Source organism: Strongylocentrotus purpuratus, unplaced genomic scaffold (assembly GCF_000002235.5).
Source record: "Strongylocentrotus purpuratus isolate Spur 01 unplaced genomic scaffold, Spur_5.0 spur5_scaffold_1, whole genome shotgun sequence".
Lineage (NCBI taxonomy): Eukaryota > Metazoa > Echinodermata > Echinoidea > Camarodonta > Strongylocentrotidae > Strongylocentrotus > Strongylocentrotus purpuratus.
In genome coordinates, this window is record NW_022145594.1 from 5,295,455 (window position 1) to 5,320,658 (window position 25,204).

The 25,204-nt window shown below is 36.0% G+C and overlaps 1 long non-coding RNA gene across 1 annotated transcript; it reads right to left on the reverse strand.

The window, feature by feature from the left end:
- Positions 1 to 10,656: 10,656 nt before the first annotated feature.
- LOC115921455 lies at positions 10,657 to 12,617 on the reverse strand. Its single transcript, XR_004062871.1, has 3 exons — positions 12,532 to 12,617; positions 11,833 to 11,907; positions 10,657 to 10,738 (listed from the first exon to the last, which is right to left on the reverse strand). It is a non-coding gene; the product is annotated as an uncharacterized LOC115921455 (long non-coding RNA).
- Positions 12,618 to 25,204: the final 12,587 nt, after the last annotated feature.

Genomic DNA, 25,204 nt, shown 5'->3' on the forward strand with positions numbered 1-25,204 from the left:
TTGCTCATGAAATTTTATCAAATTTCCCCACAGAAAATAATACATTATTGAATCCATCTTACCTGAAAATCCGTCGGTTTTAGCCACGGTTATAATTTCAGGATAGTGTGTAGATGCTAGATATATTGAACCTAATAAAAGAAAGAAAGGTCTAAGTTTCTTGTATGTTATCAACATTTGATCGAATTATGTTGTAGCCATATTCATTGCAATTTATAAAATGAAGTATTAAATGAAGGGGTGTAAATAATATCCCACTTCACTAGGATTGTATTTTCATACCCAAATGATTTAGCTTCTATCATGTAACGATTGCAAGTTCTTTTCATTAAAATTCTTTGATGCTGTCGGTAGAAGAGAAGTGTAGGTTATTCTAAACAGGGGTTCCATGTAGAAATTCTTGTTGTATCCCTTACCAATAAGTTCCTTGACGTATTCTTCCGAGCAAACCCCTGGGCAAAAAGAGGTATTTGACACACAACAGGACAGGGAGCTGAAGTTTGAATCAAGTTTGTAGCTAGCAAAATGTAATTCTCCTGCATTTTCCCACGAAGCACTCGTATGTTCATTTCCTCTCCCATCTAGATAAGATGTGGTGAAGAAGAGTGATGATGATGTCAGATTGAAGTTACTAGTATCGGTTTCACATCTAAATGCACTCTGACCACCGACGGTAGATTCAAAGGAGTCGTGACCGACGATTTCAAGATGCTGAACACATACTGTTAAGAAAAAAACAAATTTCATTTTCATTCAATTTCATTTCACATAATCAATCAAAAATAGCAAACATTCATATGATTACACATTGTCACATAACAAGAATAGAATACATGTATGTACATTTGTAAAACAATATAGCAGTTGGTTGGAAGGTAACAGCAAGAGAGAAAGTTACTTTTATAAGCTGCTGACTTAAAGAGAAGGTTGAGTTCTGGGAAGAGGTGAAAAATAATTTGTGAGCACTACTCATTCTTATTATGCAAGTGTGGAAGAACATCAGTTAAGACATGTTCCCTGAAAAGCATGGCTCTTCAAATGCCTTCATATTCTAAATATGCATGTAACATCGTAAAAATCGGGGGGCCGGCTTTTTACGCCACGTGTTCGTGTAGTCCCATATACATCTTTCTGTGCAAGTGTTTGTAACTTTACCAAGACTTGGCCAAATTTCTTATCATTTTGATGATTCCAGAACCTTGCAATACACACAAATTCTCATATGCTAGATGATCAACCGTTTCTGGTCGGTTCCACACCGTTTCTTTCACAATGCAATCGCATGACCAGAACTCAACTTCATCTTTAAAGAAGATATGGAATTCAACAATAAATATAATAAGAATATTACATGGACATGACAAAATACAATATAACCGAAACAAATTACAAACTGGCTGGTCTACAATATTGAAAATAAATGTAGTAACAGATTGAAATTAGATTAATATTTTGCAGGAATAACTGTTTTGAACCTGCTTTTAAAAACATTAGGCCATTGAGATTCTTTGATTGAGAAAGTGAATTCCAGGTGATAGGTCCTTGGTACAAGCTAGATTTTTGAGAAAAAATTGTGTACGCATATGCGGCAAGTGAAAATCTTTGTTCTGCATTCACATAAATCTATTTGAAGAAAACGATTGTGGCCAGACATAGACATTCATCAAGAAGAAAAAAAGGTTTTTTGCACAAACAGTATTAATAAATGAATAAAATTTTACATTCACATAACACATTACATAGTACACTTCAATGTGCTGAATATTAAATACAATAATACAAAAATATTTCAATGCATAGGACAAATACTTGACATAAATTTTACAATACTAAATTTTTCTATGAAGAATGACATAAAATTAACAATATATTACATTGTAATAGGGCAACGAGTACAGTTAAGCAGAGTACGATAAGAAAAATATGTAACTGCAATCTATATCATACACGTTGTACACGAATCAGTAAAATTCTCAATTCAAAAGTAAATAAAAAAAAAACATACCTTCTACTTGTAATGTAATCGAGGTATTAATATTTCCCGGTGCTTCATACGTGTTCTCTATTAGGCATGTTAGAATGGTTCTATTTTGACTCGCTCTTGGGGTGAATGAGAATGCACGGCTACCGTTCTGTAGATCACCCTCATTGCATCCGTGGTAAGAAAGATCAGAACAATTGGGATACCACTGGAGAGACACTACTGATGTATTGGCAAGGCATCTTATCGTCATATCGACATCAGCTCTGACCCTGAGAAAGCTGGAGTTGATTGCTGACCCTTCGTTCTCGTGTATTAGAGTTAAACCGACTGGACCAGGTGGGTCTGAGACAGGAGAACAATTATAATCATTTAAAAGATGTAACCCATGCATTTTACCTCACATTTATACAAAAAAACGCATTGACCTGCTTTCAAAGCTTACTTTTGATGGTAGCCAATGCGTTTAATAACTGAGTTTTATTGCAGGGGATTTTTGTTTTCGTCAGTTTATTTGTATCTTTAGTTGAACTGTACAGTAAAACAAAATATATTTTTTTTTTAAATCAACATTTAATCCATTCAAGAGAAAAGTTGACCAACCTGGTAAAAAGAGGTCCTGAAAAAGACTTGGTTATGAGATAAAGGGAAACGTACTTCCTGAGTTAGCATAAAGGTTCAGACATTTTACATTTTCAAAATATCTATGGGAAAACATAGATCAAAACATGCGCTAGGATGATTGTATTATACAGATATAAAAGGAAAGGTATTGTAGGCAATTTAAAATGAAGCATGAATTCATAAAAATCCTGATTTTTATATTAAATGTGATTCACTTCTATCTCTTTTTTTGATAAAAAGAATCAACATTTTGAATCGGAAATGCGGTAAAGTTTTTCATGTCCAAGGACATGTATATCTTTTTGACACTCTGTATGAACGGTCCAATTCATGCTCCGGATCGTCTGACAGCAGTGACGATTCATGAAGGTCATCTGTCTTGTTGATTATAATATTTCAGTGTAAATTAGAGGACCAAGTAGAAACAACAGCCTTGGTTAACATATTGCTATTAGTGCTATGTACAATAGCGATATTACCTTGGCTAGCTGCACGCATGCATGAGACGCCGGCATCTTCTTTGTGCCCGCAATCATGGACTCCAATCCAATAATTGCAGTCTATGAGGCTGGCTTCTGTCCCATTGCACTGAACACCTTCGAGCAAGACTTCACCAGTACCTGGGCCAAATCTTGCTTCGTGTAGAGCAGCTAAAGCCCCATCAAATCCTAACTGTCTACACACAACTGTAGCGTCGTCTATGTCCCACGAATCATCGCATACAGTTCCCCAAGACCCTTCGTGTAGTATCTCAACTGTTCCTTCATATTCATTTGCTCCACCGACAAGTCGAACTAGATTGAATGACAAACAAAAAGAAAAAGAGGTGTTGGTCTTTTCAACCAAAACAGACAGATCATTGTCCTTCATTTCTCGCCTTTTGCACTGACTCCAACTATATTTATAAATGCTTAATATGATATGGTGCTTTCGATTCCTTTGACCGGTACACAAATATTTATCTTTGAAATGAATTTTGGTGAAAAGGTTGTTGCCTTTTTGTAATAAATCTATCAATACACAACGTCAGTGTAAGCAATTCATTCATAATTGTGTCCATTTTAAGGTCAATTTGAATGGTTACATAAACGAATGTCGTGGCCGAGCGGTTTAAGACGTTTGACTGGAGATGCGAAGGTCGAGGGTTCGAATCCCGACACGGCACTAATCCTTTGGCAATATATAAACATGCACTTGCTTCTCTCCGACCAGGTGTTAAATAGGTACCTGGTTGGAAAGCTCCTCAAAGTATTGAATCCAATGACCGGGAGTTATAGTACATCTGTAAAGCGCTTAGACACATCGTAGGTGTATTAAGCGCTATACAAAAAGGGAATATTATTATTATTATTACTGAATGCAAAAGCAAAATGAATAGCTAAGTATTGTACCTCCTAAGAGGCATGTGACCCCAGCGTCTTCTCCATGTTGGCAGTTGTGCACTCCGAACCCTAGATATACGCAGTCCGCGAGGTTGTCTTCCGTCCCATCGCACCCGACTACAGACAAATGAATTTCATCGGACCCCTCGCCAAACTTGGCTGAACCTGGTGCAGCTGAGGCGTCGCCAAATCCCAGCATTCTGCATACGACCTTTGCATCTTTCAAATCCCAGCTATCGTCGCAAACTGTTCCCCAGGTGCCGTTGTAGCTGATCTCCACTCTGCCTTCAGAATTGTTAGATCCACCCACGAGCCGTACTCCCTCAGAGTTTGGATGAGCTAGAACGAAAATGAACTTATTTTTTTTAAAGTAAAGCTACAATAGTCGTTCCCCATTATGTTCTCGTTAAGTTGTTCATCAAATCACGGGGAGTACATTCATTTTTAGGGGGTGAAAATCGTTTCATGTACTCTATTTCTGTTTACCCACCTATTGGAGACATCCCTACTAGCCATTTCCATACCAGAGGATATATGTCGATCTTAAGTGCAAGTATCCATCATGCCAATAAGACTGAAAAACAAATATTTAAGATATAAGACCATCAAACCAATAGTGCCATTTTGTATATGTGACCACACATTCACTACACCTACGTCACCTTGTGCAAAGTAGAATGTAACGACAGAATAGCGTCTATCCGGCGCGGATGTCACTCAAACGCCCTCAATTGACAACAATCTTTCCATAAATATCAGGAATTCACTCTTGCGCTTGATTGTATCATTTAAAAAGGAGTTCATCTATCATCTTTTTGCTGAAAGTGTAGACACTTACCTCCCGAGTAACAGATGGCACCACCATCCTCTTCATGTCCGCAGTGATTGACACCAAACCCAAGTTTTGCACAGTCCGCAAGATTTCCCTCTGTTCCATCACATCTGACATGATTGAGGAGTATATTCCCAGATCCCTGTCAGAACCTTGCAGAAGTAGTTGCGTCCAAAGCTCCCTTGAACCCCAGCATTCTGCAGACGACCCTCGCGTCTCTAAGATCCCAACTATCATCACAGATAGTTCCCCAGGATCCATTGTACAAGACCTGCACTCTGCCTTCAGCACTACTGGATCCAACTAAGAGCCTAAATCCCCTTTCACACCGGATCTGCGTAGAGTTGCGCAGTGTGGCGTAACGACTACGCCTAAATTAGGCTGCGTATTCATGAAAAAAATGTTGTTTCGGCGTAGTCCCTGCGTAGATTATGCGGAGGTTAGTGTACGATGGCGTATGCCTACGTACCCTGTGAATGGGCACCGCGTACATACATATATGCAATTGGAGTATCTAAGCGTACAATTGCGTATAACAACTGTAGGGTTGCGTACGTTTACGTAGGCCTAGCGTAAAGGTTTGCTTACGGTTGCGTACGGTTGTTTACTGTGTGCGCAAGGTTTCACTGCTTCGTCGGACTGGCGTACGGTAGCGTACTATTGCGTAGGTGTGGCGTACTGTAGCGTAGTGTTGCGTGGACTTGTGTACACAATGCGTATTTTCTGCGTCTAATGTTTACGCCGAAAGTACGATAACAAAATGTTGGCTATACATATAGCTCCGTTTAGTCTCATTTGACAACGCCCCCTATCGTCAGAGTCAGCAGCCTAACATGTTAGCCTATGGAATTTTACCCCCCAAAATAGTTTGAAATTCATTTTTTGTTTAAACGAAAAGCACACCCACCCCGACGTACGTTATCACTAGCTCTTTCATTGGAACCCTCATGTCCCATTGATTTTTGAAACTTCACCCACCGTAATTTGATCGAAATAGGTTGCAAGCTCGCCATTGACTATATAACACATGTGAAACAAGTCGAACTTTGGTCTCAGTTTGCCAAGCGATTGTATGGTTTTAGGTCAAGCACACGAAGGATAAGAAGCATGAATTATAATAGATCAGTTCTGATCGGTTCATTATTTCCATTTCATCCAACCCCCCCCCCCACCGTAATTTTTCCATTGAAAAAGGGCAAACATTTTGCCGAGGTAAGCAAAAACATGAATATTAATGATCGCCATGGACTATTCGATTATTTACAGAGGGGTGCAATTGTGCACCAAATCAAACTCTCGTACATTAAGTCAAGTATTTCATTGTATTATATAGTTTGGTAGGTTTATATTAATAACTGTTTAATTATCAGATATCAATGAAAGTTTAAAGATATGGAAAACGTTCTTGTATTTTATATTTCACGAAGCAATCTCACATACAAATTCACTACCAAGTGTCGTCTAATCCACCGATTGTCGTCTGCTTTATATGTCCAGCGAGCGAAAATGAGACAACCGGAGCAATTTGAAAAACCAAGCGCATTCTCGCCATTCATCATTCCAGTTCAACTTCAATCTTTGCAGATCAAGACAATCAAGTGAAGCCACCATTTCATCAAACTATTTCTCACTACTTTCTGGAAAATGTTGCCGAACGGGCTCAAATTGTGTGCGAACGGAGTGAACGTAGTAGCAACGGGCTCGGGCTAGCTTGGACGGGAAGGATGCTCTAGAACTTTGAGCCCGTTCAAATTTTCCCCGTCCTGCAATTAGACGGAGTGACAATGTCCTTAAAACGAGATGGACGTACTATGAACGAAATTGCCGTACTTCGATCCTACTAGGAACGTGTTACAACGTGACGTGGTCGAGCATCAACTAACGTATTTTTATAGCCCTCGAGCGTTCGAACGCACTAAGAACGAGATGAGGACGAATCGTACCGTCTATGTACGGGGTGTTTGGGTTATAAACTATTCAGAATAAGTTGTGAACTAGTAAGAATGGTTTAGACGTATTGGGAACGAATATTTATAGTTAATAAGCAATAATTAATAACGGGTTTAAACAGAATACGGACGGGTTTGGACTTTTGGAAATGGCAAATTTACCCGATCTGATCTTGATATGAACCTACTGTGGACGGGCTACAGACGAGATGGACGTATTGCGGGCTGTTTATGAATGAACTAGGATCGTACTAGAGACATTGTATTGCGAGCCCGTCCATGAAGTCCTTAAACAGATCGTAAACAGTTGCTACTACGTTCAAATCCGTTCGCACACAGTTTGAGCCCGTTTTGGCAACATTTTCCAGAACGTAGTGAGAACTAGTTTAGTGAGATGGGGGCTTTACGAAGATTCTCTTTTGTACGCGTAATACCGTGTTATCCAATTGCATGGTCTTGCACATTATGATAACATATTGAGTGTCATGTGACACCTTTTTATCCAAAAGGATACTCGCTAACTAACTTCCTATTTTATATGTTATATGAGTGCCTTGTGACAACGTTTGAGCTTATAGAATACACAAAAGAAGGAAACAAGAAACAAGTCAGAACTCATGTTATTTTGAAAGCAAGATAGGCAGGTATATTTAAATGCGATATAACACCTGAATTGGTATCCTTGTCACTGTCAGGACAAATAAAAGTTTAACAGTATTGTGAAATAATTAATTTAGATAAATAAAAGTGACACATTATGTGTGATTAATCTTTGTACATTTTTTACACAATCATGATAATGAATATTTACAATCTAAAATGAAATCATGTCAATATCTAAGTAATTTGCTACAACACATCTATACCAAGTTAAGGAAAGCAAAATGATTGATAGATTGAATTTGTTTCCTTTTTGTGCATTGCTTGCTGTGAACAATCAATTATTTGCGTCAGTTACCATCTTACGATAACGATTACTTTATGTATCATAAAATGATTGATAGATTGAATTTATTTACCTTTTTGTGCACTGCTTGCTGTGAACAATCAATTATTTGCGTCAGTTACCATCTTACGATAACGATTACTTTATGTATCACAAAGAGGTAAAGTTACTGAATATATATATGAGATAATCATTTTATACTTTGAATACAACTTCATATTGTTTTATCGGTGATAAAACTAAGGAGGCATTTTAATTAACAGAACAGAACAGTATTCATGACTTCCATTGATAATCAATTTGACATCACTTTCAATTTTTAAAACAGTACTTATAACCTCCATATCACTTTCAGTTTTCTGAACAGTACTTATAACCTCCATTTATAATCGAATTTGACATCACTTTCAGTTTTCATCGTACTGAAGAGTGAAAATCGTTTTCGACCGTGTTGGTTTGACATCATCAAAATATGGCTCTCATTCGATAGTCTTTTGTTTTTAGCACACTTGCTAACATCATTACAAATGACAGATCATACACACTAGCAACAACTGAACGCTGACGCAACACTGTCTAATTCCATCGTTGATTTCATGTGTATTTCACCTACAGTATGCATGTCCGTATACTCATGGATTCAACTCTATGTCATGTTTTTTGTTTCACACTGGTTAATGAGTTTTCCACAGTTTTCGCTCAACTCGCTTTTGGAGTCCACATACGGGAAAAAGATATCCACCAAGGTCTACATCTTGCCCCGCTGAGGACGTTTGGTAAACATTTTCCATGTCGATGTATTTATGGTTATTCGATGTATTGTTGCGAAATGAATCTGCCGGTGCTGCCGTTTCACGTATTATATAAAAATTCCAGTAGTAAAAGCTTGGAGCTGGTTTTGGTTATGCTTCTGGAGAATTTGTAAGAAGCATCGAGTTCACTAATGTTATTTCCATAGGTACTCATCTTAGATGTTTTGTATACATGGCCAAACTGATACACAACACGAAATACCCCTCTCTCCCTCAAAGCCTCTCGTGTCCCTCCTCTCTCTCTTTCTTTCTCGTGTTCTATCTCTCTCTAGCCATCTCTCTCTATCTTCCTCTCCCCCTCTCTCCCTCTCTCTCTCTCTCTCTACCTTTGTCTATTTTTACTCTCTCCCTCTCTTTTCCTCCCACTTACTTTCTCGTTAAAGGCTTATGTCTCTTTCATACAAATTCCCAATCATCAAAGGGACCGGAGAGTTGATGATACAGGACCCCAAGGAAGAACAGTAGTGTTCTATAAACACTGCTGAATTGGGCTATCCACCGATTTTTTTTTTTGTCTATGTACATGTATAAATATTTTATTTTGTATATTTTACTATGTATAATATTGTTATCTGATTTCGGAAATAAAAACAACAACAACAATACATCAACACGAGCAAATTCATAATTTTGTTTATTTATTATTATTATTATATTAATAACGATAAGCGTATTTGTGCTAATGCATTTAAATAAAGCAACAAAATATCAAGACCACTGTTTGGTGACACAAGTTTATTTACAATGAAATAATATTGATGCAAAATTTGAATTTTAAGTCCTACATTTTGATAACGACACAAGGCAAGCTTATAATGATTATTGCATTACTCTCACCTTGCGCTTTTAATTTTCATTGCCGGAGTATTATTGTGTGCGACTTGATTATTATACCATGGACCCTACCTCACACCAGTATTTGTTTTCTCATTTATTTCTTGACATACCTAAATAATTAAAACTCTTCTAATCGTTATCAATTGGCTAATATTTTCAAATACCATCGTTAAAACAAAATGCATTGACGTTTTCGAAAAAATATTCTTTACCCATTCGTCAAAAAAAATGCTGCATGATATAACACGAAAAGTGTAAACAACTTGTGCATGTTTAGCATGTTCTCTAATCACCCTCTTTCATTCTCTCTTTCTCTCTCTCTCTCTCTCTCCGAAATCTCAAAATGGTCTTAGAACAGAAAAATTTAAGATTATAAACTCATAACCGAAACATTTCGATATCAATGCACATATTTGTATAATTTGATCTAAATATATCTATCATTATTTCTAATCATATAGGCTACTTTGAAACATGTTTTGTATATTATTTTTAAAAAGATTGTGTTTATTTACACTATTTTTAGTACGTATTGGGTTGATATAGCATCGCTGTTGATTATAAATAAAAATTAAACCACACATCGAGTACACCACCAAGCTAGTCAGGTTCGTAAGAAGGAGGGTTTAATACACATCATCGCCTGATTGCACTTTCCGTCTTTAGAACCAAGATCTTCTCTGATAGTCGTATTTCCATTTTTTTTAACCGGATTCTCCAAAATCCCTTTCACATATAAGTTTGTCATGCATGTCAGTCAAACTTTCGACTCTTTATCAAATCGCGTCATTCCCTGTATAATATAATTATTAATCAATTTGACATTCCACAGCTACAATATGGGATAAAAAACCAAAACGTTCAATATGACTAAAATATAGAATATATGATTTTCGCATTGGTGATTTGTATGTGCACTGATTTAGATGTTTAATTAAGTGCATAAATATTTATTTGTCATCCGTCTTTCTTTTTTTAATGTAAAGAGATTATAATTTGTGTTTAATTATTATTCTTTTTAATCTAAAGAGATATGTAACGGGAACAATACTATTTCACCCTTGAATTTTAGTCGTAAACGTGAAATATGAAATGGAAAAGTGATATGTATAAGCCTACTTGTAAGCCAACTGGTTGAATTGGTATGTCGTTTTACATTTAAACAGTAAACAAAACAAAAACTAATCTTTTTTTTAAAGAAATCTTTAGAAGTTAATTTAAATATGCACATAATTATGCTAAGAAATTTAGATGTTATTATCAAAATGAACGCATGGACCTTTTTTAAAATGTACTTTTCATCATATCATTTCTCTCGTCGGCTCTTTTTTTTCTTGTCAATAACAGCATAATCTTCTTCCGGGTCATGGTAAGCCTGTAAACAATATAATAAAAATTTACAATTAGAACTAAATCAATTGCTGCTTTCCTAATTACTTTTCACTCTTATATCTTTCAATTTCAAAGTGCGTTTGAAGGCTCTGGTGTCAAATATGTTTAGTTTGACACAGAGTAGCCATTATAAAATAAGGTGACACCTATTCGTATCCATTTATCGAGTAAGGATTTAGGTGCTCCGACCATCGGCGTTTTTTTTTTTTTTTTTTTTTTTGGGGGGGGGGGGGTCCGTTTTGACGTTGAGGACCAAGGAAATCCTTGAGATATGTCTTTGTGAAAAGTCATCCTTGAAATCTGAGATTGACCTGAAAGAAACTCCTTTAAATCCACACTGAACTACTTATAGCTACTTGCGCCCTCTATATAGCAAACAATGCCTAAGCGGTGACCGTTGGTCCCCCATGGTCCCCTTTTTCGTATGTTAATTGAGAGCCGATTTAATGAGATAACCACTTGTCAGTGACCATGCAGGGAGGTCTGATCCCTCATTGCCAAACGTGTGCAGATAGGCTGCAACTCTTTATACAATTTTCCTTTACCACTTCGTATTTATCTTTCAATTTTGTCATCGTTTAGAGTAAAATATTGTTCTATACCGACGTTAAAAAGGTTGTTATGGAGCCATTAAGAGCGGAAATTGGTAATTTACAAAATCATTGTGATATCAAAACCGATCCTGCTGTCATGGAAGTAGTGCCTCTTATTTTGTGCAACATTTCTTGCGAGTCAAATGACCTACAGTGCAGAGAGGCACAGCAACAAAAAATCGAAGTAATATGGAAGTGTTCAAGATGCCTGCGAGTGAGTTATTTTTAGAAACAAATACTTTTCATTTTTCTCTTTCAGAATATCAGATAAGTTAAATATCAATGGCATTATGTCGAGTGGTATCCTTAAATCAAAATCTTATTCAAGATGACTGCTCGTACCAAAATAACAAATCAATTCAATGTAGTACGTAAGTACATGTACTAAAGAAGGACATATCAGTACATGTAAGGAAGAAAAATTTTCCTTAAAGTTTAGGACTGCCAGCTAACATAGAAAAAAACTTGATTTTCTAAAACTAACCATATTCCTTTGATGAGCTCTTGATTGCCCTTTATTTCTCTCTTCTCTAGTTGTGTCTACAACTGCATACTCGGCCTTCAGTGTTAGATTAACAAAGACAAAAATAAACGTGATCAATTTCGTCCAAGAATATGTGAACAATTAAAACCAACGAAAGCTTTATCTTGAGTATTTGAATGCTTTCATTACGTATCAAACACACATGACTGCCCCTGGTGCTTAACAAAACTAATTAAATTAGACATTTCAACAACATCTGAACATCAAGGCAACTGCAGAAACACAGACAAAATATTACAGAACTTCTTAATAGAAAATCTATTGTATTCATATGATACAGGGTTTTCTTCTTCTTTGAAACTTTTAAATTTCTGTTAACCTGATGGTAGCTTTAGTTTCAACTACGCAATACTTGTGAAAATTCACAGTTTGAAACAAACTTCCTTTGCGTTCTTAAAGAATACCTTCAATATCACACTAAAAACGTGATACTTGGATTTTTTGTAATATCATGTTCATGTCATAAAAATGTTTTAAAAATATCAGATGAACATAAGCTATTACACTACATATTGTTATTACATTAAAACATAGATTTGTGTTAACAACTTATTAGATTAATTGGATTTTTAGTGCCTTAATTTTTCTGGCCTTGTTATACTCTAAATCATCATAGGAGATTATAAATACTATAGTTACCAGTCCATTTGCTGATGCAGTGTACACGTGTGGTACATTTCCTCTTCTCCCTATCTCCTTTCTTAGTGACTGTTCTGGTTGTTCAACATCTCCTTTCTGTTTCGATATGACATAAACGGGTTAAGATAATAAATACTGATTTTTCGTAGGCATGGTATCTGCATGGTTGATCATTTAGCCCCTTGCGAAAATATAACTCCCTTCGGCGGTCCAAATAATGTTATATTACACACCCTACCAGCTAATATCTGTAGTATAGCAGCCACTTCCCGGCCTCCCATATGGTTTTACTCCCTAAAATCAATACTGTTTCTTAGTGCAGATTTCTATTTCGGTAAATAAAAGTGTAGATTTTAATATTGTTTTCTTATTAATAAAAACCTCTTGCACTAAGCTATTATGAAGAAATCTTTTTTTTTGTTATGACATATCACAGCAACTGAATGTAGATTAATTCAATTAAAATAATTATATTTCCATAACTCAATCAAAACATGAACAAATGCTAAATGACATAAATTTCGAGTTATAAGGGGAAACTGGCTCTTGAAAAACCGTGTGTTTGAATGTGTTTGGTTAAGTGTGGGTATTGTAGGTTTCTAAGGTTTAGTCTTTATCAAAAGAAAATGTTTTGATTATCAATACCTGAACGGAAGATGAACCAGGATTTGAGGAAATGTTACGTTGCTTATCGACTGTGGCATACTCCACTGACGGATCCAGAGACCCTCTCTACGAAATGAATAAACAATGTTATGATGCGAGACCTCATCGTCTTCTGGTTTGAAGTACACTATCATATATGTATTTCTGTTTTTGTCGGTGTTAAAAGTTCCTCAAAATATTTAGAAATTTTCCTACTTGCAGTAAAATATTAAACCCGGTATAATGTTTTATGATATCGCCGAGTATGTACGTCAAAGTCCCTCATATTTTTGGAAATAAAGTACGAACTAAATATAATGGGGGATCATCTCCTGGCCGTGATATTCTCTCAAATACCTACACTTGTAACACAATATTGATACAGATAATTGCCATATAAATCTAACAAAATAAGGAACTCTTAATATTTAGATGGCAAGAGTAATTTCAAGGGGCGCATACACGATCAACTTCCTTTTCCAGCTGGGTAACAGGAGGTACACAGTCAGTTTTACTGGCGGTCACGCAGTACGCCATAGTTGGGGTGGATTGTTATTTTTCTTAAAGTGAAGTTCACAATGAATTTTTATAAAAAAGCACGTGTGGCATTCGTATTCTATTAATGATTTCGTATCCGTTGCTCCAAACATTCAATACCATATTCTGTTGAGCAGTCACGTCTGTAACTCGCTCGCTGACTGTGGCATAGTCCAAAGACAGATCAAGGTGACTAAGCTGCAATAAGAAGAAGATAAGTGTGTTATTGAATGGGTGTTAGAACTTAATGATAATGCTATTTAGATGTCATATGTCTTCTTTTTGCTAGAAGTATCTTGTCTGTTTATTTGTTGCTCTTTTTTCCCATGTTTAACTTTGTTAAATGGAGCATATGTTTATCCATCCCTCTCTCTCTCTCTCTGATAGAGAAATAAAAAGCGAGAGTTCAGACAGAGAGAGAGAGAGAGATAGAGAATGGATAAGTTTTGATAAGTTAATATACATCTATGTGTATATACCTATATCATATACATTGTATTCAAGTGTGTATGTATGTAAGAGGGTTTTAAGCGTATGTGAATTACTAGTGATATTTTTCATACAGTATATGAATGATCACCAATCAAGGACAAACTGGCTTTCGAGAAAAAAAAAGAGTATTTGAAGGTGTTTGGTGAAGGTTGGAATTGTGGGTATATCTTGCCAGTATGGAGTTTCCACGGTATATACTTGGCAAACATGGAGTTTCTGCAGTAAAGTCTATTTCAAAAGAAAATACATTGCAAATTTATACCTGAGCAGATGATGAACAAAGATTTGAAGAAATGTTGCGTTGCTTATCAACTGTGGCATACTCCACTGACGGATCCAGAGGCCCACTCTACAAAATGAATGAAATATAGTATGATGTGACACCCCATCGTCTTCTGGTTTAAGGTACACAATCAAAACAATTCGTATTTCTGCCATTTTTGTCTTATATACCGTAAAGTGTTGAGAGTTTATAAATTGCATCTGAATAATCCGGTATAATCGCTGATGATATGGCCGAGTATGTATGTCAATGTCTGTCATACTTTTGAAAAAAGTACGGACTAAATATAATGTGGGATCATCTCCTGGCAGTGATATGCTCTTAGTTGTCTACACTAGTTTCACGATATTGATAAAGATAATTGCCATATGAATCTAACAAAATAAGGAACTCTTAATATTTACATGGCTACAGTAACTCCAGCGGCGCATACAGGAGTATTTCCTATTCCAGCAGGGTAACAGGAGGTACATAGTCACTTTTACTGGCGATCACACAGAAAACATATCCACTGTAGGGTACATTGTGATGTTTTTCTTAAATATAATTATGGGTCACATAGAATTTTGATAGAAATGCACATGTCGTATTCGTAATCTTATAATGATCTTGTAAACGTTGCTTCAACATTCAATACCATATTCTGTTGAGCAGTCACGTCTGTAACTCGCTCGCTGACCGTGGCATAGTCCAAAGACAGATCAAGGTGACTAAGCTGCAATAAGAAGAAGATAAGTGTGTTATTGAATGGGTGTTAGAACTTAATGATAATGCTATTTAGATGTCATATGTCATCTTTTTGCTAGAAGTATCTTGTCTGTTTATTTGTTGCTCTTTTTCCCCATTTTTAACTTTGTTAAATGGAGCATATGTTTATCCATCCCTCTCTCTCTCTGATAGAGAAATAAAAAGCGAGAGTTCAGACAGAGAGAGAGAGAGATAGAGAATGAATAAGTTTTGATAAGTTAATATACATCTATGTGTATATACCTATATCATATACGTTGTATTCAAGTAGGTATGTATGTAAGAGGGTTTTAAGCGTATGTGAATTACTAGTGATATTTTTCATACAGTATATGAATGATCACCAATCAAGGAAAAACTGGCTTTCGAGAAGAAAAAAAAAGAGTATTTGAAGGTGTTTGGTCAAGGTTGGAATTGTGGGTATATCTTGCCAGTATGGAGTTTCCACGGTATATACTTGGCAAACATGGAGTTTCTACGGTAAAGTCTATTTCAAAAGAAAATACATTGCAAATTTATACCTGAGCAGATGATGAACAAAGATTTGAAGAAATGTTGCGTTGCTTATCAACTGTGGCATACTCCACTGACGGATCCAGAGGCCCACTCTACAAAATGAATGAAATATAGTATGATGTGACACCCCATCGTCTTCTGGTTTAAGGTACACAATCAAAACAATTCGTATTTCTGCCTTTTTTGTCTTATATACCGGAAAGTGTTGAGAGTTTATAAATTGCATCTGAATAATCCGGTATAATCGCTGATGATATGGCCGAGTATGTATGTCAATGTCTGTCATACTTTTGAAAAAAGTACGGACTAAATATAATGTGGGATCATCTCCTGGCAGTGATATGCTCTTAGTTGTCTACACTAGTTTCACGATATTGATAAAGATAATTGCCATATGAATCTAACAAAATAAGGAACTCTTAATATTTACATGGCTACAGTAACTCCAGCGGCGCATACAGGAGTATTTCCTATTCCAGCAGGGTAACAGGAGGTACATAGTCACTTTTACTGGCGATCACACAGAAAACATATCCACTGTAGGGTACATTGTGATGTTTTTCATAAATATAATTATGGGTCACATAGAATTTTGATAGAAATGCACATGTCGTATTCGTAATCTTATAATGATCTTGTATACGTTGCTTCAACATTCAATACCATATTCTGCTCAGCATTCACGTCTATAACTCGCTCGCTGACTGTGGCATAGTCCAAAGACAGATCGAGGAGACCAAGCTGTAATAAGAAGAAGATAAGTGTGTTATTAAATGGGTGTTAAAACTAAATGATGAGGCTATTCAGATGCCATGTGATCTCTTTTTGCTATGAGTAGTTTGTCTGTTTATTTGTTGCTGTTTTTCTCCATCATTTTCGACATTGTTAAATGGAGCATATGTCTATCTATCCCTCTCTCTCTGATAGAGAAATAAAAAATGAGAGTACAGCTGCGAGAGATAATCGACAAGTTTTGATAAGTAAATATAAATATATGTGTTTTTTCTATATGATCAATATATTATATGCATATATATATATATATATATTTACGTATAGTATATGCATATCTATTTAGATTTTAGATATTGCTATTTAATACCTGGGCAGAAGATGAACCAAGATTTGATGAAATGTTGCGTTGTTTATTGACCGTAGCATATTCCACTGACGGATCCAGATGCCGACTCTACAGAAATGAATAAAAGTTTAAAGTGCACCATCAAAACAGTATCTATTTCTGCCATTTTAGACTAAGATTTCTTAGTTCACTACTTGCTTTCAAATAGCACAGCCAAGTATGTTATTATATGGCAAAGTAAGTATATGCCAATGTTCTTCATACTTGGGAAATAAAGCACGAACCAAATGTCATTTGGGGGTCATCTCCTGGCCATGATATTCTCTTAAATACCTTCGCTTGTATCACAATATTGATAAAGATAATTGCCATAATCTAACAAAAGAAGGAACTCTTAAAATTAGGATGGCAAGAGTAACTCCAGCGGCGCATACAGGATCAACTTCCTTTTCCAGCAGGGTAACAGGAGGTACATAGTCAGTTTTACTGGCGATCACACAGAAAGCATATCCACCTTGGGGTGCATTGTGATATTTTTCTTAAGTCTGGTTCACAATGAATTTTAATAGAAATGCACGTGTCGCATTCGTATTCTAATAATTATGTTTAACCCGTAACTTCACACATTCAATACCATATTCTGTTGAGCGGTCACGTCTATAACTCGCTCGTTGACTGTGGCATAGTCCATAGACAGATCGAGGAGACCAAGCTGCAATAAGAAGAAGATAAGTGTGTTATTGAATGGGTTTTAGAACTAAATGATAATGCTATTCAGATTCCATATGGAATCTTTTTGCAATAAGTAGTTTGTCTGTTTATGTTTGTTGCAGTTTTTTCTTCGTTTTTAATAGTGTTAAATGGAACATATGTTCATCTTTCCATCTCTCTGATCGAGAAAGAAAAAGCGAGAGAGAGAGAGAGGGAGAGAGAAAGAATCGATAAGGTTTGATAAGTAAATATAAGAATATACCTTCATAATATATGTATATCTATTCATATGTATTAAATTTCCTATATATATATATATATATATACTGATGTGTGATTGGTCAAAATGCTGCCACATGGCCATCGCTACAAGGATGAAAAGCGTTATATTTTCCAACATGACGCAAATTACGTCATACCTCTGAATATATCGCCGTTATATCCAGAGGCATGACGTAATTTTAGTAATCCCTCAAGCACACACTACAAGTTCAATTCACTACACACATACACCGCCGCTTCGCACACAAATACACGCATTAATTGCATGCAGCGCGAAATATGAAATTGCAACAAATTTGTTTCGCTTCTCTTGGTGAGGAAGAATTGGACTAAAAATAATTGATGAAAAACATTCTCGTTCTACTGAGAAAGTCATCAATGTAGCTGAGAATGTGCTGAAAGCTTACACTACAGCGAAAACAAAGGATTCACATTTTTTTAAAGAAACAATTTGATCTATATAGCAACTGAACTGAGTAAGTTTCAATCATCGATCATGTTTATGCGGAGGTTTGTGAATTGAATAGTAAGCGTCTAGGATAACACTGCTATTAATAGACCTCTATAAATTGCAGATACATTTCTAAAAGATGAGTGCTTTCGGTTTTGACATTATAAATGACCTACAGCACCATTCACTTCGGCTAACATCATCACGTTATCCAGCTATTAGTCATAGTCGTACTACAATTTAATAGTCCAGGACTAGGAACTGGCCCAAGTACTGTACCTCTCGTGCGGGTAAAATTTCACACATATGAAAGATTTTGAGACTGTATTGTGTTTTGTATCGAATATAGGTCATCATATTATAACAGATATTGACTTTTCCTTCGGGAACAATATCACATTTCATTTCCTTTTATATGGAGCTATATTTTTTTGTCTCGGAATATATTTTTCCACAGCGCTACGCGCTGTGGAAAAAAATAATATAATGTCCCTCGACAAAGATATAACTCCCTCGAGGATCTCAAATGTTATATTGCCCCTCTAGGCAGTCAATATCTGTATAATATTTTATGCATGTTATGTTTGTATGTTAGGGGGTATTATGTGTGTGTAAATTATCAGTGATGTTATTTATACAATATATGAATAATCTGTACTTAAGGACAAACTGGCTCTTGTGTTTGAAGGTGTTAGTTCTTCAAGTGTGGCCATTGTGGGTGTATCCTGTTAATAGAGAGTTTCTAACGTATAGGATTTATCAAAAGAAAAGATATTGCCTATTAATACCTGAGCAGATGATGAACAAAGATTTAAAGAAATGTTGCGTTGTTTATCGACTGTGGCATACTCCACTGACGGATCCAGAGGCCCTCTCTACAGATTAAAAAAGGCATATTATGATGTGACAAAAAGCAAAATGGATATTTAAATAGCCAGTGATGTTATTTACACAATATACGAATGATCTCCAATGGCAGATCTGGGTAGTAACAAAATTACCTAATATTATATTTTGATAGACCGTCTTGCAAATCCTTGCCGCAAGTACTTACACAAGAAAGATTATTGCCAGGTTTCATCAGGTAGTAATATTAATACTACTTACCGACGCCGAAGAGATATCTAGATCTAGTGTGTGCTTGTCTGCCCGGCATTTTCCTGATCGCGACTTTTTGTTTACTACAGCATACTCAACATCTGGATTCACCGGAACCTGAAAATATCCAAATATGGTATTACAGCAATAACAAGAATTATATTTTGTTTGGCGAGGGAAAGAAACATTTTATTTTACTCTGTTTGATATAAAATTAATAACGGAACTTTGTTTTTCTTGAGGTTTATGTTATCCCAAGTAAATGGGACACTATGGGGTTTACTATGGGGTTTTGTAGAGCACAAATCCTTAAAAGACGTTCCACGAGGTGGAAAACATGAACAGGTACATGTTGCAAAGAATGCAAAAAAAGTTTCTTTAATTTCTTAGAAAATAATCTTTTTAGATACAAATTACGTTTCATGTATTGATGACAACAACAGGAACAATAAGGCAATACCGTTTTGACCTTTGAACCAGCGTTGGACCTGGCTCCCATTGTCCTGTTCTGATCTCTCTCGAGGGTATCATCCACAGGAGACACGAGTGACTGAAGCGGAATCCGGTCCTGGATTCCCTGAGCCATATGGCAATCGGTTTGAGCCGAGTGGGGTGAAACTGGTGAATGGTGAATAGATGGGTCAGCTGTGATGGTTGGGATAGATGGAAGAGCACCTCGCCCATGCTCCGTTTGTTGTGTACCTGGTCCTTGAATGTTGTTCATTTCTATAGGAACTATTCCTGTAAGTATTATACACACATAAATAACTTAAATACATGGCAACTATAGACAGTTGGCCTTAAAAGAGAGGTGACCACTAAGACAGGTTTGACATACGACTGATTTTTGTTTGAATATTTATATATGTATATATTCGACAAATCTGTTATGGGTCTACCACGACAAAATGTCGTACGATCCGTTGTGACATCGGATTTATCTTACACAAAGCACACTAATCCCTACCAACCAAACTGTGTGTGCAAATTTGCTTCCAATGAAAGAAAAAGGAAACCCCTACTTCGTTTACAACTGTAACAATGATTATAATTCATGTTTTTTCAATGTTTATATTCTCCTATATTCCGATAACAATTTCATTGTTTGATGTTGTTTTGGCTATTCCATATTTTTTTCTAGGCACAAAATTCTGATATTTCAAGTTCTTTTATAATGACAAAATTATAACCATGTTTCTTTGTTCTGCATCTCCACAAGACGAATATGAAAGCAATGACAATCATGATGAGAAATACCGTGGCTCCTACAGCGTACATAGCAAATGGCATCGATTCTGCAGAGAAAAGAAAATACTTTAAGAGCTAATGAGAATCTATTTATGTAACATAATTGTGTCATCTTATAAACAATTATTACGCTGAGTTTCCCAAATACATAATCCTAAGGGCAAACCGGCAAATGTAAACTAACTATGAAAACTTTAATGATAAAAAGTTCAATATGTAATTATTTGAATATCATTTAACTACCTCTTATTAGTAGCATATTGTTAGATTTATGAAGTAGTGAAATATATTCATGCCTCAAAATTCAAATACAATTTATTAATATATATTAACATACCACAAAATGCGGCAACATTAGATGGGCAGGAAGCAATCATTGAAACGAAGGGAAAAAAAGGATACATGTACAATTAAACAGGATGTTTTTAGATAATTATTTCCATTTTCTGTTTACTTCTGGCACTGATTTTTTATTTTCTTCATACTAATTGTGTATACATTTCTACATATCTAGAAAGACAACATAAATGTATAGTTATAGACTCTACATTTACATATAAATCCCCTGTTGCACAGAAGAATACTGGATATTTCATACCCCAGAAGTAGATTTGAAAATATTAAAGTGATATGCTAAACAAATAAAAGGACAATCGATGATGAACAAAGCATTTTTGCTTATGAAATTTTGTCAAATTTCCCCACAGGAAATAATACATTATTGAATCCATCTTACCTGAAAATCCGTCGGTATTAGCCATGGTTATAATTTCAGGATAGTATGTAGATGCTAGATATATTGAACCTAATAAAAGAAAGAAAGCTCAAGTTTCATATTTGTTATCAACATTTGATCGAATTATGTTGTAGCCATATTCATTGCAATTTATAAAATGAAGTATTAGATGAAGGGGTGTAAATAATATCCCGATTCACTAGAAATGTACTTTCATACCCAAATAATTTAGCTTCTATCATGTAACAATTGCAAGTTCTTTTCATTTAAATTCTTTCATGCTGTCGGTAGAAGGAAAGTGTTAGTTACTGTTAACAGGGGACATATGTAGAAACTTGTGTTTTATTCCTTACCATTAAGTACGTTTAAGTATTCTTCTGAGCAAACCCCTGGGCATAGAGAGGTCATTGACACACAACAGGACAGAGAGCTGAAGTTTGAATCAAGCTTGTAGCTAGCAAAATGTAATGCTCCTGCATTTTCCCACGAAGCATTCGTATTTTCATTTCCTTTCCCATCCAGGTAGAACGTGATGAAGACGAGTGATGACGATGTCAGATTGAAGTTGCTGGTATTGGTTTGGCAGCTAAATGCACTCTGACCATCGACGGTAGATTCAAATGAGTCGTTTCTGACAATTACAAGATCCGGAACACATACTGCGAAAGAAGAAAAAAAATCTAAAAATGTAATTCAATTTGATTTCACATAATCAATCAAAAATAGCAAACATACATATACATTGTCACATCACAATCATAGAATATATGTATATACATTTGTAAAACGTTCTAACAGGTGCTTGGTAGGTAGTAGCCAGAAGGAAAGTGATCTTTATAAGCTGCCGACTTAAATAAGATATGGAATACAACAATAAATATAATAAGAAGATTACATGGACATGACAAAATACAATATAACCGAAACAAAATAGAAAGTGGCTGGTCTACAATATATATGAAAATATATGTAGTAACAGGTTCAAATTAGATTAATATTTTGCAGGGATAACTGTTTTAAAAAAACATAAGGCGATTGAGATTCTTTGATTGAGAAAGCGAATTCCAGGTGATAGGTCTTTGGTACAAAATACATTTTTGAACAAACTTGTGTACGCGTATGCGGCAAGTACAAATATTTTTTTCTGAATTTAAATAAATCAATTTTAGGGGAAACGATTGTGGCAAGGCAAAGACATTCATCAAGGAAAAAAAAGGTTTTGCACAAACAGTATTCATAAAATGAATAAAATGTTACATGCATATAACACATTACATAGTACACTTGAATATGCTTTACATTAAATACAATAATACATAAATATTCAATTCATAGGACAAATACTTGACATAAACTCTACATTACTACATTTCTTTAAAAAGAATAGCATTACATTACAATACGGTTACGACTAAAGTTAAGCATAGTACGATAAGATAATATGTGACTGCAATCCAAAACACGTTGTACGTGAACCAGTCGAGTTCTCAATTCAAAAGTAAAAGAAAGTGAATCAAAATACATACCTTCTACTTGTAATTTAACCGAGGTTTTACTATTTCCCTGTGCTTCATCTGTGTTTTCTGTTCGACAAGTCAGAATGGTTCCATTTTGACTCGCTCTTGGAGTAAATGTAAGTAGACGGCTACCGTTCTGTGGATCACCCTCATGGCATGCGTGGTAAGAAAGATCAGAACAATTGGGGTACCACTGGAGAATCACTGATGTATTCTTGGCACGGCATCTGATCGTCGTATTGAGATCAGCTCTGACTTTGAGAAAGTTGGAGTTGATTGTTGTCCCTTCGTTCTCGTTTATAAGGATTAAACCCACTGGTGGCTCTGTGACGGGAGAAAAATTATAATCATTTAAAACTCACGTTACCTCACATTTGAAAATTCATTGGCATGCTTTTCAAAGCCTACATTCGATGGTAGCCAATGCGTTTATCATCTGTTTTCCTTTACGAGTATCAGTGTCCTAAAATACATATTTTAAAAGGTTAAATTTATGAGTTTTATTTGTTTTTGTCACTTTAATTGTATCTTTATTTGACCTGTACAGTAACAATCCGAAATTCAATGTTTAATTCATTCAAGAGAAATGTTGACCAACCTGGTAAAAGAAGTTAGGGGCAAATTTAGTTCGTGTACGTTTACCCCAATTTGTGTCCGATTAGCTTACATAAAATAGCGCTTATCAGAAGTTCTCTTCTAATAATTAAAAGTTTTCCAAGCATTTTCTCTTCATTTGTCGGCAAATTATGGGCGGTTTTTTGTTACGCTCCGGATCGTCTGACTGCAGGGACGATTCATGAAGGTCATCTGTCTTTTTTTAATTATAATATTACAGGGTAATTAAGAGCACCAAGTAGATACATCCGGCTTGGTCAATATATTGTGATTAGTGCTATGTAGTATGTACAGTAGTGATTTTTACCTTCAAGTTGGTGAGCTGCACGCATGCATGAGACGCCGGCATCTTCTTTGTGCCCGCACCTATGGACTCCAATCCAATGATCGCAGTCTATGAGGCTAGATTCTGTCCCATTGCACTGAACGCCTTCCAGCAAGACTTCACCAGAACCTGAACCAAATCTTGCTTCGGGTAGAGCAGCTAAAGCCCCATCATATCCTAACTGTCTACACACAACCGTTGCGTCGTCCAGGTCCCAGGAATCGTCGCAAACAGTTCCCCAAGACCCTTCGTGTAGTATCTCAACTGTTCCTTCATATTCATTGGCTCCACCGACAAGTCGAACTGGATTGAACAACAAACATAAAAGAGGTGTTGGTCTTTTCAACCAAAACAGACAGATCATTAGCCTTCATTTCTCGCCTTTTGCACTGACTCCAACTATATTCATAAATGCTTAATATGATATGGTGCTTTCGATTGCTTTGACCGGTACACAAATATTTATCTTTAAAATGAATTTTGGTGAAAAGGTTGTTGCCTTTTTGTAATAAATCTATCAATACACAACGTCAGTGTAAGCAATTCATTCATAATTGTGTCCATTTTAAGGTCAATTTGAATGGTTACATAAACGAATGTCGTGGCCGAGCGGTTTAAGACGTTTGACTGGAGATGCGAAGGTCGAGGGTTCGAATCCCGACACGGCACTAATCCTTTGGCAAGATATAAACATGCACTTGCTTCTCTCCGACCAGGTGTTAAATAGGTACCTGGTTGAAAAGCTCCTCAAAGTATAGAATCCAATGACCGGGAGTTATAGTACATCTGTAAAGCGCTTAGACACATCGTAGGTGTATTAAGCGCTATACAAAAAGGGAATATTATTATTATTATTAATACTTGGTGCAAAAGCAAAATGAATAGCTAAGTATTGTACCTCCTAAGAGGCATGTGACCCCAGCGTCTTCTCCATGTTGGCAGTTGTGCACTCCTAACCCTAGATGTGCGCAGTCCGCGAGGTTGTCTTCCGTCCCATCGCACCCGACTACAGACAAATGAATTTCATCGGATCCCTCGCCAAACTTGGCTGAACCTGGTGCAGCTGAGGCGTCGCCAAATCCCAGCATTTTGCATACGACCTTTGCATCTTTCAAATCCCAGCTATCGTCGCAAACTGTTCCCCAGGTGCCGTTGTAGCTGATCTCCACTCTGCCTTCAGAATTGTTAGATCCACCCACTAGCCGTACTCCCTCAGAGTTTGGATGAGCTAGAACGAAAATGAACTTATTTTTTTAAAGTAAAGCTACAATAGCCGTTCCCCATTATGTTCTCGTTAAGTTGTATATCAAATCACGGGGAGTGCATTCATTTTTGGGGGGTAAAAATCGTTTCATGTACTCTATTTCTGTTTACCCACCTATTGGAGAC